This window comes from Camponotus floridanus, unplaced genomic scaffold (genome assembly GCF_003227725.1).
Source record: "Camponotus floridanus strain SB8 unplaced genomic scaffold, Cflo_v7.5 scaffold7, whole genome shotgun sequence".
Classification (NCBI taxonomy): domain Eukaryota; kingdom Metazoa; phylum Arthropoda; class Insecta; order Hymenoptera; family Formicidae; genus Camponotus; species Camponotus floridanus.
Window position 1 is genome coordinate 2,011,356 of NW_020229838.1, and position 12,198 is coordinate 2,023,553.

At 41.6% G+C, this 12,198-nt stretch overlaps 1 protein-coding gene across 4 annotated transcripts in view; it reads right to left on the minus strand.

Moving 5' to 3' along the window:
- LOC105256683 (polypyrimidine tract-binding protein 1) overlaps positions 1–12,198 on the minus strand; it is a 360,732-nt gene that overhangs the window by 269,357 nt on the left and 79,177 nt on the right. Inside the window, exons 1-2 of one of the 4 annotated variants that reach the window (XM_025413633.1) lie at positions 3,775–3,922; positions 2,612–2,733 (exon numbers count right to left, since the gene is read on the minus strand). The exons of 1 other annotated variant lie outside the window; for it this stretch is intronic. The gene's annotated coding sequence lies outside the window, so the exon portion shown is untranslated. 2 more of the 4 variants (XM_025413634.1, XM_025413635.1) reach the window with 2 other exon arrangements.

Here is a 12,198-nt window from a genome sequence, read left to right on the forward strand (position 1 = left end):
AAAGGGGAGGGAGGAGGGGAGGAGAGGGAGAGAGGAACCGGCTCCCGCGATTCGGACGGCAAAAATGGTTTAATCGCAACCCAGGTACAATATCGCGGGGCACAGGTGCGTGATCGGCGCGGTGCATCATCGGAGAAAATAGCTCTCGATTTCGCGAGCGCGCGCCGATTACCATTCACGGCGCAAAAATACCCGTCTACCTGCAACCGGGACAGTCTTAGTCATCGATATTCGAATCACGGACACAATTACGGCCGATATCACCGGCGGTGGAATTTCAGAGCGAGGTATACAGCGCGAATCGCTAACTAACCGACACGTACGAGCCCTTTGGAAAAGAAGGAAAAAAAAACATATCGACGAGAGAATATTCTTCCTTATCTCTCAACGAATACGCTGGATTCGTCGGCTCGAAAATTGAACGATTACGTAAGTAATCGCGATAAAAGAACGCCAATTGATAAACGGAGCGGCGAGAACCTTCACCGCGCGTATTCTTTCTTCCCGGAGAGGCTGCGTTTTACCGCAACTAATCGCGATTACAGTGGATTTCCTATTACGTCCGCCAGCGACATTCGCGTACCAACGTAAAAGGTGTGGTTTCCAAGTCCCGAGGAGGAGCAATTACACGCGTTAAGTTTCTTCGCTCGGAAGGAGGTACGCTCCGATTGCTGCTTTTACAACCTAGTTTCTCTATCGACAATGGCGTCGTTGACGATGACGATAATTTTGCTCAACGAGGCGCGGATCTACGGGACATACAAATTTCAGTCTCGCGTCGTAAATGCAAGAACGTCGGGATTTTATGGCCAAGTATTTAACATGGCGCTGCGTTTTGCTACATCTTGCGCGCCTCGGAGTAGAGCGGTACATTGCGGACGGAAAACCTCCCGAAGCAAATTAGCACCATTCCGAAGCAAATTGGAATCTCGAAACTACTTAATACATTGCTGCAAATTTTTTTATAAAAAGGAGCTGCTCACAAACTACCGTTCTCAAATATTTTCCTTCCTTCGTCTGACGTTTCAGATGAACGCGCATTATTTTCGACAATTTATTCGATTGCGAGATTAAAGTGGGACACGTTAACGCGAAATCATCTTTCGGAGCTGCTTCACTCAATTATATCGTATTCATTTTGTCGTTTGTCTTTTAATATTTGCGCATTTTTTGCAAATTTATTTTTACTCAGGCAGATTTAAAGACACTGCCGATACATATTTACATTTTATTACTGATATAATTATTTCCAAGTATATTACGCACGTTTTGCCGCAGTTTCGCAATAAAGTTATTATTATCGCACAAAGCGCATCTGACTCTCGCGTTCCACGTCGCTCGCAAGGGGACTAAACGCGCAACGATTCTCTCACGATCGCAAGGAGAACCTGACGTACCGAAGCGACGTATCACGCCAGGGTACCGTAGTCCGGGCGAATACACGTACGGGGCAACGCACACGTACGGGAGAGAGAGTTCGAGGAACGCGGCGTTGGGCAATGCGGCGCGGGCGGAGGTGCGGGGCGGGCGCGGATGCCGCGATAAGCCGCGTAACCGTGCGCCACCGGTAGCCGAGCCGGGCTTCTGTTTATGGCAGCAATTTTTACGCCCATCGGCAAAAACTGACAGTTCTCGTTACCGCCGACCACGCGCCGTATTTCTCATCGATACCGACATCGAGCTTGTCCGCGTCGCTATTACCGTTTTCCTCTTTCGATCATTTTAATTTAATTATCATCGTAGATATTCTTCCCGGGCGAGAAAAATTAATTCTTCCGCACAAGACATTTTTGTATATAATTCCGGTTTCTTTAATCGAGACAAGGTCACATTTTGTCTCTATATATTATAATGCGCAACAATATTATTCGATGGCAAAATGTTGTAAAAGTAAACAAAGAAAGGAACGACATACGGATGACGGCAGTTCTCTTCCTCTCCGTTCGAAGTAAAATTATTAATAAATATTCGTTCCTGAATACGGTTGGAATATTTATGCGCGTTGCACGCCGATCGTTTTATCGCGAGCATGGGAATTTTTATTAAAAATTCTAATTTTGTTAAACTGCTGAATAAATCAGTGCGCACAATCTCTTTCTCGGATTTCAATTTGCATTTATAAATTTTTTATCCTACCTCGTTGCTCGGTAGGGCGACGGAAATCAACTTTATAATTTTGAAAGAGAGCCACGTGCTTTTCGCTCGACAGGAAGCGGATTCCCTCCTCTCCTCTTGCGCGAACCGCATTGCGCTCCGAGGAGCCGCAGGAAGTCACGGCAATGGCAGAATAAGCGGACGGCGTCCATTGAAAACGCGTTAAAATAAACGTGGAGAGAGAGAGAGAGAGAGAGAGAGAGAGGGGAGGGAGGGAGAAGGAAAAAGTGGCGAAAACGCGACGAATGTCACACGCGTGCGGGGATCAAACGTCGGCGGCAGCTGGTTTTCAAGGGGCGCGGACATGCGCCTTTCGCATCCCGGCGCGTCCACGAGAGCGACAGGGGGAGAGATCCGCGCGATCTTGGAGCGCGCGCACCGCATGCCGAAATTACGATTTGTAGCCGACAACGTGGAGGTTCGCCGGTCGAGAAACTATTGCGCTAATTGTACTAACCGTGTCCACGGTAGGCTCCCAGGCAGCGGCGACGGCGACAGGAATGTCCGGGAAAATCTCCTTGGAATATCCCTCGTTGACGCTTCTTCCTCGTCTCACTCACAAATCGCGACACACTTGACCTCGAACATGAAAAAACTCTCTTTCGTTCTCTCTCTCTTTCACCAGGCTCCTCGGATTCTCGCTCTCTTTCTCGTCGCGTCCAAGAGCAACGAGCGAAAAGGACTCGGCACACGCGAGAAACCGTTGCGCGAAACGCGATGACACGACGACGTCGACGGCAGCGACGATGACTGAGGATCACGTTCGGTATAAATCGAAGACAACGTCACGGGTAAGACGGGCACGGATACGCGCGCGCGTCGAGATGACAGCGTCGGTTATTATACGCGTAGGTTGTCGCGAGGAGCCGTTTTGGAGGTTAGGAAGCGCACGACACGACGACGCACCACCGGCTAGCTACTGCTCTCCTTCCTCTCACCGCCTTTCCCTACGAGCTACGCGCGGCCGCCGTCTTTCTCTATCCGTCTGCCCCTCTCACTTGGATTCTCTCTCTCCCACACGAGGAGTTTATACCGTCAGGCCGTGTAAGAGTACGATCGCGTCACGTTGTACGCCGTTCATGCACTAACCGATCGTCCATTCTGCCGGGGGTAAACACCGGATGAGGAGCGAGAAAGAGAGAGACAACGCCGGCGGAGAAAGCAAGAGGGCGTGAGAATGAGACGCACGAAGAAGAAAAATCAAACGGGAGAGGCGCGCACACACGCAAACATACGTACCGGCACGTAGGTAGATAAGTGCGAAGCGCAGAAACAAAGGCGGACCGTGTAGTTCGCGGAAGGGCAAACAAAAAAAACAGAGTGGGGGAAGAGAAACACTGCGCGCCGGTTCGCGATACGCAGAAACGCCGAAACTCGAAAATGCGGTAGATCGGCTTAAAAATCGTAGGCACGAGCAAAGACGGAGAGAGGCGACGCTAAAACTTTACTCCGCGAATCGAGATATGTCAGGGGAACGAGCGAGAGGAGAGGCGAGGGGACGACGCGTTCGAGACGAACGGCGCGGCTCGGAAGGGGGGGGAGGGGAGAGAAGGCTGGGAACGACACGCGAGGGAAGGGAGCGGGGGAACAAGAGAGAGAGAAAGAGAGAAGAGAGCTTACCGAGCGCACGGAAGGTTAGGTGCGGCGTGGGGCGACGAGCGGGAAACGACACAACGCTCCGACTTGGCAGAGGGACGCGGGGCGACTGACGCTCCGAGCGGTAGAGGGGGAACGTAGGCTTCGGCGGGACACTGGGAGGAGGAGAGGGGGGACCGCACAGCCGGCAACAGCCGACTCGACTCGATTTGTCGCGATCTCTCTCGCGCGCTCGGCGTGACGTCGTCTTTGTCGCTCCTTTGAGATTCGATGTATCGCCGCCACTGCCGCCGCCGCCGTCGTCATCACCGATGTGTTGGAGCAGCACGACGCAGGAGGCGCGCCAGGGTGTATACGGGGTGTCCATGATATTCGGCGATTACGTGCTATTCGTCCTCGCGATCCTCCCTCGTGGAATGATTTATTCGCAATGTGCAAAAGTACGTAACGCGGACGTCGTTAACGCTTGTAAACGACTTAATTCGCCCTAACGTTTGGTAAATAATCTCGCAATGTTGCGTTGTATTATAAAGTGTAAATTCGTATAGAGAATACTCCCGTAGGAAAGTGGAAATAAATGTTCTGCCGAGAACATTTACATAATACGAGTTTGCATAGTACACATCTTGACTGTATTTGCATAATGCGGATCCTGTTTGTATTTGCATAATCCAAATTTCGATTTTATTTCAGAACGAATAATATTCTCTATCGTTCGAAAATAGTCGGCATGCCCAACGGAAATTATGATTGTTCGATGCGTTATTCATGACAACTGGGTTACCGGGAGTAACCCAGAAAGAATCATTTCGTGTCATTTTTATTATTTAAAGGCGTGAAACGCGCAAAATGAAAATTGCTTTTGACGAATCTCGTACAAAGGCAGATATTAATATAAAGAGTATTAATATATACATGCTATTAATAAAATCTAATTTACATCGCATATAAATTATATTCAACGATATTACAATACTAATTTGAACGATGCTTTTATATTCAATTATTCAATTTTGTATTCGTAACATTTATATGCGGAAAAAAATGTTTAAAAATGATAGACTCATAATTTCCCATCAAAATATTCCTTCTAAAATTATTTTATCCCCATTGATTATATATACATATTATCTATATTGATTGAACGGATCTCGTTTCTCGCTGTTTTTGGTCTCTGGTATTCGAATACGACGTACCACGTGAACAAAGAGCACGCGGAGAATCCGCCTAGTACTCTATAGTTCACCCGGTATATGCACACGCAGAACGATCACACGAACGAAAAGAATACAGCACGAGCAAGGTGATAGAAGGAGCAGGAGAAAGAGAGAAGAATATGGGCCCCGAGGAAGAAACGAGCCGGCGGGACGAGGACGCCTTGAAAAAGCAACGAGAGGGATGAAGGTAGAGGGTAGCAGGAGAGAGGGGAGCGGGATAGAGGGATCGAAGTCCGGGGAAACGAACGGGAGACCTTGCGCATCGTGGCCACGATAGAGAGAACGACGCTTTGTGTCGAATAGTAGTTGTGTGAAGGAGAGAGAACCGGGCCTCTTTGCAGAAGGGGAAAACACAGAAGAGGGCCCTCGACCGTCTGCGATCCATGCGTAAAGGCCTTCTCAGACGGCAAAGGTTCTTTCGCCGTTTGCCAAGAAGGGGAAAGAGAGGAAGAAGGAGAGAGACACGGTGTGCACGGAAACCGGATTGCATTTTACATTTTGAATATACCGGGGGTATTTTATCTTTTTCATGACGCGAGATGTGTGTTACTCGATACAGGACAAATGCTCCGTTCCACGTACACTTTTGCCCGAGAGAAGGGGGGTATTTTTAGTCAACTGTGTATTTTTGACAACTCGAGTTTCGAGAGAGAGATAAAAATTGGTTTGGACATCGAGGTCTTGTTAGATCCTCAGAATCCGCTTGGAAATAAAAATTAGATTTGTAAACGATTGAGAAGATTCAACCTTCTCGGCACTTGATATACGTTGTGTACGTGTACGCGTGCGCAGATGTATATGTGTACCAGGGAGAATGTTCAATATTTTAACAAAATAAATTTTACATCTCGTATTACACCGCAGGGAAACATGAGCAAGAAAAATGCTGTATATATTATAGAATATAAGATATTGATCTGTTTTTGTCTGAAAGTTATAACATAACTCTTCTGCAAAATTTCAATGCAATAAAAATTATTTTTTTATTTTCGTTTAATAGAGGAATATCTATTCGCTTTTATTTCAATTTATTTTTGTTATAATGATCATAAGTGAAAACATATATTATTACGAATTGGATCCATTAAAGTCTACTTATCGAATAATAAGATTAATATGTTACAGATATTCTTTTATAAAGTATTATTAATTTTTTAATATAATTTTAGAGAAATATAATATATTTTTTAAACATAATACTTGTACAATATTTAATTATTATGGTCTTTATTTATTATTTTTTATTAAGATTTTTTAGTGAAACTCAGTGAATCATAAGACAGTAATAATCTTATTGAAAATAAAACTGAATTAATTTCAGAATATTGAGTATCTTGGAAGAGAAAAAAATATATGCTTTAATTTTTATAGCTGAATGAGATTATTATTTTTTATTAAGATTATTAATATTAATATTTACAGATGTCATATTTTTTATTTATCTACATATTTTTATAGCTTATTAATAATTTTTTTACACAAAGTATTAATTGTACAAATATATACAAGATATTATTTTTCCAGAATCGAGCATTTGATTGATTTTATTGCGTCGATAGATATTGATCAGAATTAACTCCTGAAATGTGAAAGCCGTTAATGTATTAGTATATTACAAGTGCATTGTAATTTTCAAAGAATTAGCACGCACGACGCACACGTGCGAGATGGAAAGCAAATCGTTGGGTGCGCGTTGAATGAGACTCGACGACGAAATCGTCCTTGTTAGCTTGCGAAAAGCAACCGGTGTTCACGTATCAAGCGACTGATCAGTGAAATTCGTTCATTACGCGAGAAATCCTATGACGTCGTCGTTATGCAATGCGCGACGATTCGAAATACTCCGGATGTTTAAAGCGTATTAAGTACACCTTTGTAGGGATTACGTAAATTTGATTACCTCGGATAACGTTCTCCTAGTTCGACTAGTTATAAAATTTCTTATAGCGTTATGCGTTTATTTTATAAATAGTCTTTGTTACTCAATTCTAGCCATGGCATTGTAAATCACGTTTATATACGTAAGATTATTCGTTTTCGTTTAGACATTCAATTCGAGAGCGAAAGAATTGTGAGAAGTAAATAAAAATCAGTACGTTTTCTATCGACAAATCTAGACGAGTATACTCGAGCATGTTCATATAGTACGAGACTTTTGAAACAGAGTTGCTTGTACGATTCAGTACTTGAAATACGCCGTGTCATCTTAAAATTCGCTATCGATCGTGAAACTAATTTCAATCTTTACTTAAATCCTCCCTAGCTAAAGATCGATCACAGACTGGATAAAGCTGCCTCTTTATACAATGTCGAGTGCAAATTAAGACATCAGTTGCATCGAGAAGTAAATGAACTTCGAGATAAGTTAACAAAGTTTTCTCTCTGACGTCAATATCATTCCGGAGCAATGCGATATAAACGTAACAATATATGCATGACGGAAAGGCTGGACAAAAATGCCATCGGGATAGTCGATGCGTCCCTGCATATTTGCATGGGAACGTACCTACAAGATCCGCTCGTACAAAGAACGCGAGAACCTTTTGCGCGCGAGCGTACGTTTATATGGACTGTTTTGTGTACGTGTTTCTCGTGCGTGGCACGTACGAATGTGGCAGGGAAGAGAGGAGGAACAGATCTCTTAGGGCCATGCTTAAAAAATATAGGTTCGAGGATACCGCAGCAGGAGGGTTTGCCTTTTCCTCGTGGGACAGGAGCAGATCGTTATTTTCTATTTCGTGAGAGATACGCGGGAAACTCTTTCCTTCCTGCCCGAAGACCGAACAGGGCGCGGCTCATTCCTTGTTTGGGCCTGTTCGGAGTAGATTCCCCATCATCGAGAATGCAGGATAACGGATCAAGAAACAAAGACTTGGGATGTTTTATGGACCGCGGGCTTCTCCTGGTAAAGTCAGTTGTAAACTTGTATTCGGAGAAGAAATTTCCTCGAATTATATACAAGGTTGTACAAGAATCCTAAACTAGTCCATGTTTGATTGGACGAATATCGGACAATGCATTTTAATTTAAGGTAAAAAAATAGATCAAGAAGTTTATATCCTTGGAAGATTTTCATGATATTGTATAAAGTATATATAAAGTTTTATATCTTCAAAGTGTAAGATTTATTTCTCGCAATTAATCTTATTTTTAATTTATTTTTATTTTTACTCTCGTTGCTGCCAATCCTAAGCTGTCAATTTATTAATTACTATTATATAATTATATATTTTGTCATATCTAAATCTGAAGATGTTGCCTATCAATTCTTAGTGTATAGTTATTAATATTTTGCCTACCTAAGCATGTATCACCTTTATCGAAGGTGATCATGCTTTTTTATATTTATTATGTAGCCGATTGTAATATACTCGTTTTCTATTATAATCGATAATACCTTGACGATTATTGCGTCTTCAAGGCTAAACATGATTCCATCGAATGACAAGTAAATGAGATGTTTGTTTTAGAACTGTCGTGATCGTTTGGAAAGAAAGCGACTATAATTTAATCTTTTTAATGGCGTAGTACGATTATTTCAAATTGCCCTCTATATTATCGAACCGTCCATGATTGTGTACTCAAGGTCGAAATTGTCCGCTTTCATTCCCAGAACGAAAATAAAACGGCTTACAGATCTCGAAATAAACATTTAACGCAAATATTTCTCGACATATTATTTGCAGTGAATATTTACAGAGATGCATTTCAGTGAAATGAAGTGTATGACTTATACGAGATGTATTTTAAGATTGAATCTCTTCCGCGCGCGTGTAGTCATAACACGAAGTTCTAGTTCGAGATTTACTTGTCAAAACAGTTAATATGAAAGATCCAAAACTTGTCAAAAATTGATGTTTAATGTTTAGATATATTGCCCCGGATTAATCGCATAATGCGTCAATGACATTTAAGGCAAATCCGAGTCCCCACGTATATTATAATAGAGTGGTGACTCATATCGTTATCAGCTGATCCAAGGCTGAGAATCTATTCGACCCTATCAAGCAAGTCGGCGGAGGAAATAAAACGTTTCCATCGGTGTCGTTCCGCAATAAAGTACGCAAATGAGGTTACATGCGTGAGAAAGGAAAAGAGAGAGAGAGAGAGAGATGAATTTCCCTCTCTTTCTCTCTCTTTCCTGCGAATTTTCTTCCGGGTGTATTTTGCAGTTTCAGATCTCGGAACAACATCCGTAGAGCAAAAGAGAGAGACAGCGTGCGGGCCATATCTCACCCTGGCGTAAAACGCTAAACGCCGCGTTTCAACGTGCGAATTAAGATTTATCGCGGCCGCCGTTTGACCAAGAAGCCTTTTCGCGCCGCCGTAAAGTCACGACGAAGACTTATGGTTCGCCGCAAGTTGGCCCATGTTCCCGGTGACCTCTCCAAATAGGACTTGCTGCATTTAAGTTTCGTTAAAAAGAACTCGGCAATCCCGAACTTACAGTAGTATAGTATATAGTATCGACTAGTATTGTAACGTCGTAAAGTCTATAAGCGTTATAGATAACGGAAACTTTGTGAAAACTACGAGGATTCTCTTATATAAACAGAATCTTCGTTTAAAGTTCCCCTTGAAGATCGCTAAGATGGAATCTCGAAACTCGACGAGAACGAAAACCTACGATCGCGCGAATAACTTAATGTAGGCGACACTTGGCACAAGTAGCGTCGTTCGTCATTCGAATGAACAGCTAGGAACATTTGCACGAATCGACGATTAAACTTGATTCCGGTTTCGGAAAAATCTCAAGTCATTATAAATCAATCAACTGTTTGACGAGATTACGAGGAATCACATAAAGCCTCTACCTATTTCTACGAATTGCACATTTAGAATAAATATTTCATTATAAATAATAATAAATAAATAATAAATAAATAAATATTTTATTGTAACATTATGTATTATTTACGCAATAAATATATGTCAATTTATAGAGATACATATATGAAAGAAATTTTAACTTTTTAATTCAATATATATATAAATATTTTACATAGTAAAATACCTTTTACTACATATATTTAATAAAGGTACTTATTAAATGTAGCAAGAATGCTTTTATAGAAATATGCGGTAACTTTTCGTAAAAAAAATTTGTAGATGCAGAATTAATTTATTCGCGAGGAAAAAGGGAACGTTTACCTCAAACGAGAGTAAATCTGAAATGCAATGAGAAATCGATCTACTCGCTTCGACGAAGGTAATCGAAGCGAAACGCAAACGATTAAGGCGACTTGGACGCGGTGCTATCGATTATCGCGATCAGGTAACCGTGAACCTGAATCCGAGACTTGTCCCAACCGGTATGTCGTGCAGTAAAATGAGATATCGCGTATAACCCTTGCCCGTTTCATCGCTATCCGTCTCTCTTGCCCTCGTTTAAGAGAGAGAATGAGACAGGTTCACTTGCACTAAACTCTTGGAACGGATTGTATTTTGCCGCAATGTCTGTCACGAGTAAATCGTCCCGGAATCATGCAATAACGACAAAGTTACGACAGATATAATTACAGCGTTATGCGAGCCGAAATTTAGAGCCCGCGTTCTTTACGTTAGAAAAATTTGATTCGATCCACACGTGTCTCTTTCGGCAGGAACATTGCACGATTTTTCAGAAAAAAATACATTCGTTTTCTACTGCTTTTGCCGCGTTAAGCGTCATCACTGCGGACAGCAATGTCCGCGGCGATATTTATAGCCGATGAAATATTGATGCTTATACGGCATATATGAAAATGAATGTGCGTGCATGCTAAATTTCAAGGCTTTTAAACCGATACTTATCAACGACATTACATCCTATATATTTGCCTCAAACGATGTCACTAGAAAAATCTTCGCGTGACATTCGATGACGTATCATGACACTCGTTACGAATCGCTCGATAAAACATCGCAATATTCTCTGCGTATCGCAGACTGCTTTGAAAATTTTTCAAGAAACATTCGCCCGAGTTGCGCGAGCAACGAACCAGAAGCAAGAGAACTGAAATTAATCCAAATTAAGTAATGACGCTCCCCCGCTCGTAAAGAACGCGGACGTCGGCGCTAGACGTTCGAATCGCCGCAGCGCAGTGCCGTATTTTAATAGGATGGAAGCAGAAAAATATTGTTAATTTCTGAAAATCTTATTACATTGTGAATAATATGAAAATATTTTATTTTTGTATTATATACGATATTAATCTTTCTCGCATTTAAAAATGTATTTAAAAAAACAAAAAACGTTAATATTTGTCTCTGCATTTTTAAAACTTAAATAATTTAATATTTGAATAAATAAAAAATCATATAATAAGCACATAAAGTAATATAATAATTAATGTTTATTATTTTTTATTAATGTAATATATTTAAAATATTTTCCCAGAGCCTCAAAATGATAAAAACGACGTTGCCGTAGTGACCGTCACTTTCGTTCGTTCGCTTTCTTTCTCAGTCTTTCTCGCGTTTCTACATCACGTACCATCTGCTGTCCGTCTCCCGATTAATTAATCGACCGGCTTGTCTGACCTCTCGTTTACACTCTGCTCTCTTTATATGTTGTTTCTTCTATCGTTTATACAGACAATATCACGCTAGACCTACAAATAACATTTGTAGGTAATAAATATCGTCAGAATAAAACATAATGAAAAAGCATATAAAAATTCGACAAATTGTATAGTGTGTAATCTGCTTTTTGTTAATTTCATTCCATATTTATGTCAGTATGGATTTGATTGGTCATTAATACACGTGAAATCCAATACTTTAACACGCCCTTCTCTCGATATTATTAACTGCTATTCTTGAAACTGACCGGTGTTTTGTCTGCGATGTCATTTGCAATCTTGACGGATGCATTACCGTCCTAATAAAACAGTAATTCACGATGAAAGATAATGACAATCTGACACTGTCGGTGACGGCGTTCAAGGAAAAAGATGGGTTGGCACCACTTCAGTCACTTCTAATTCTGTCGACCAGACATCAGTCCCAATTTATATCAATCGACTAGTATTTCTTCAGTTCTCTCGCCAGCGACAAGTTTCAAATCTGCTTGAAATAATTTCAAAATTCCATGTTCGCTAACATTTTAGTACGGCGATGACTCGAGATGATCTACCGAGTGGTCGCACGGCACAGTTGGAGCAGCAAACGAGTTGCCGTAAATCGCGCGTTTGTGAGAAGCTATTTTTGCAGAAATAAATAACAGAAGTGTTAATTGCCGCAGACAAGT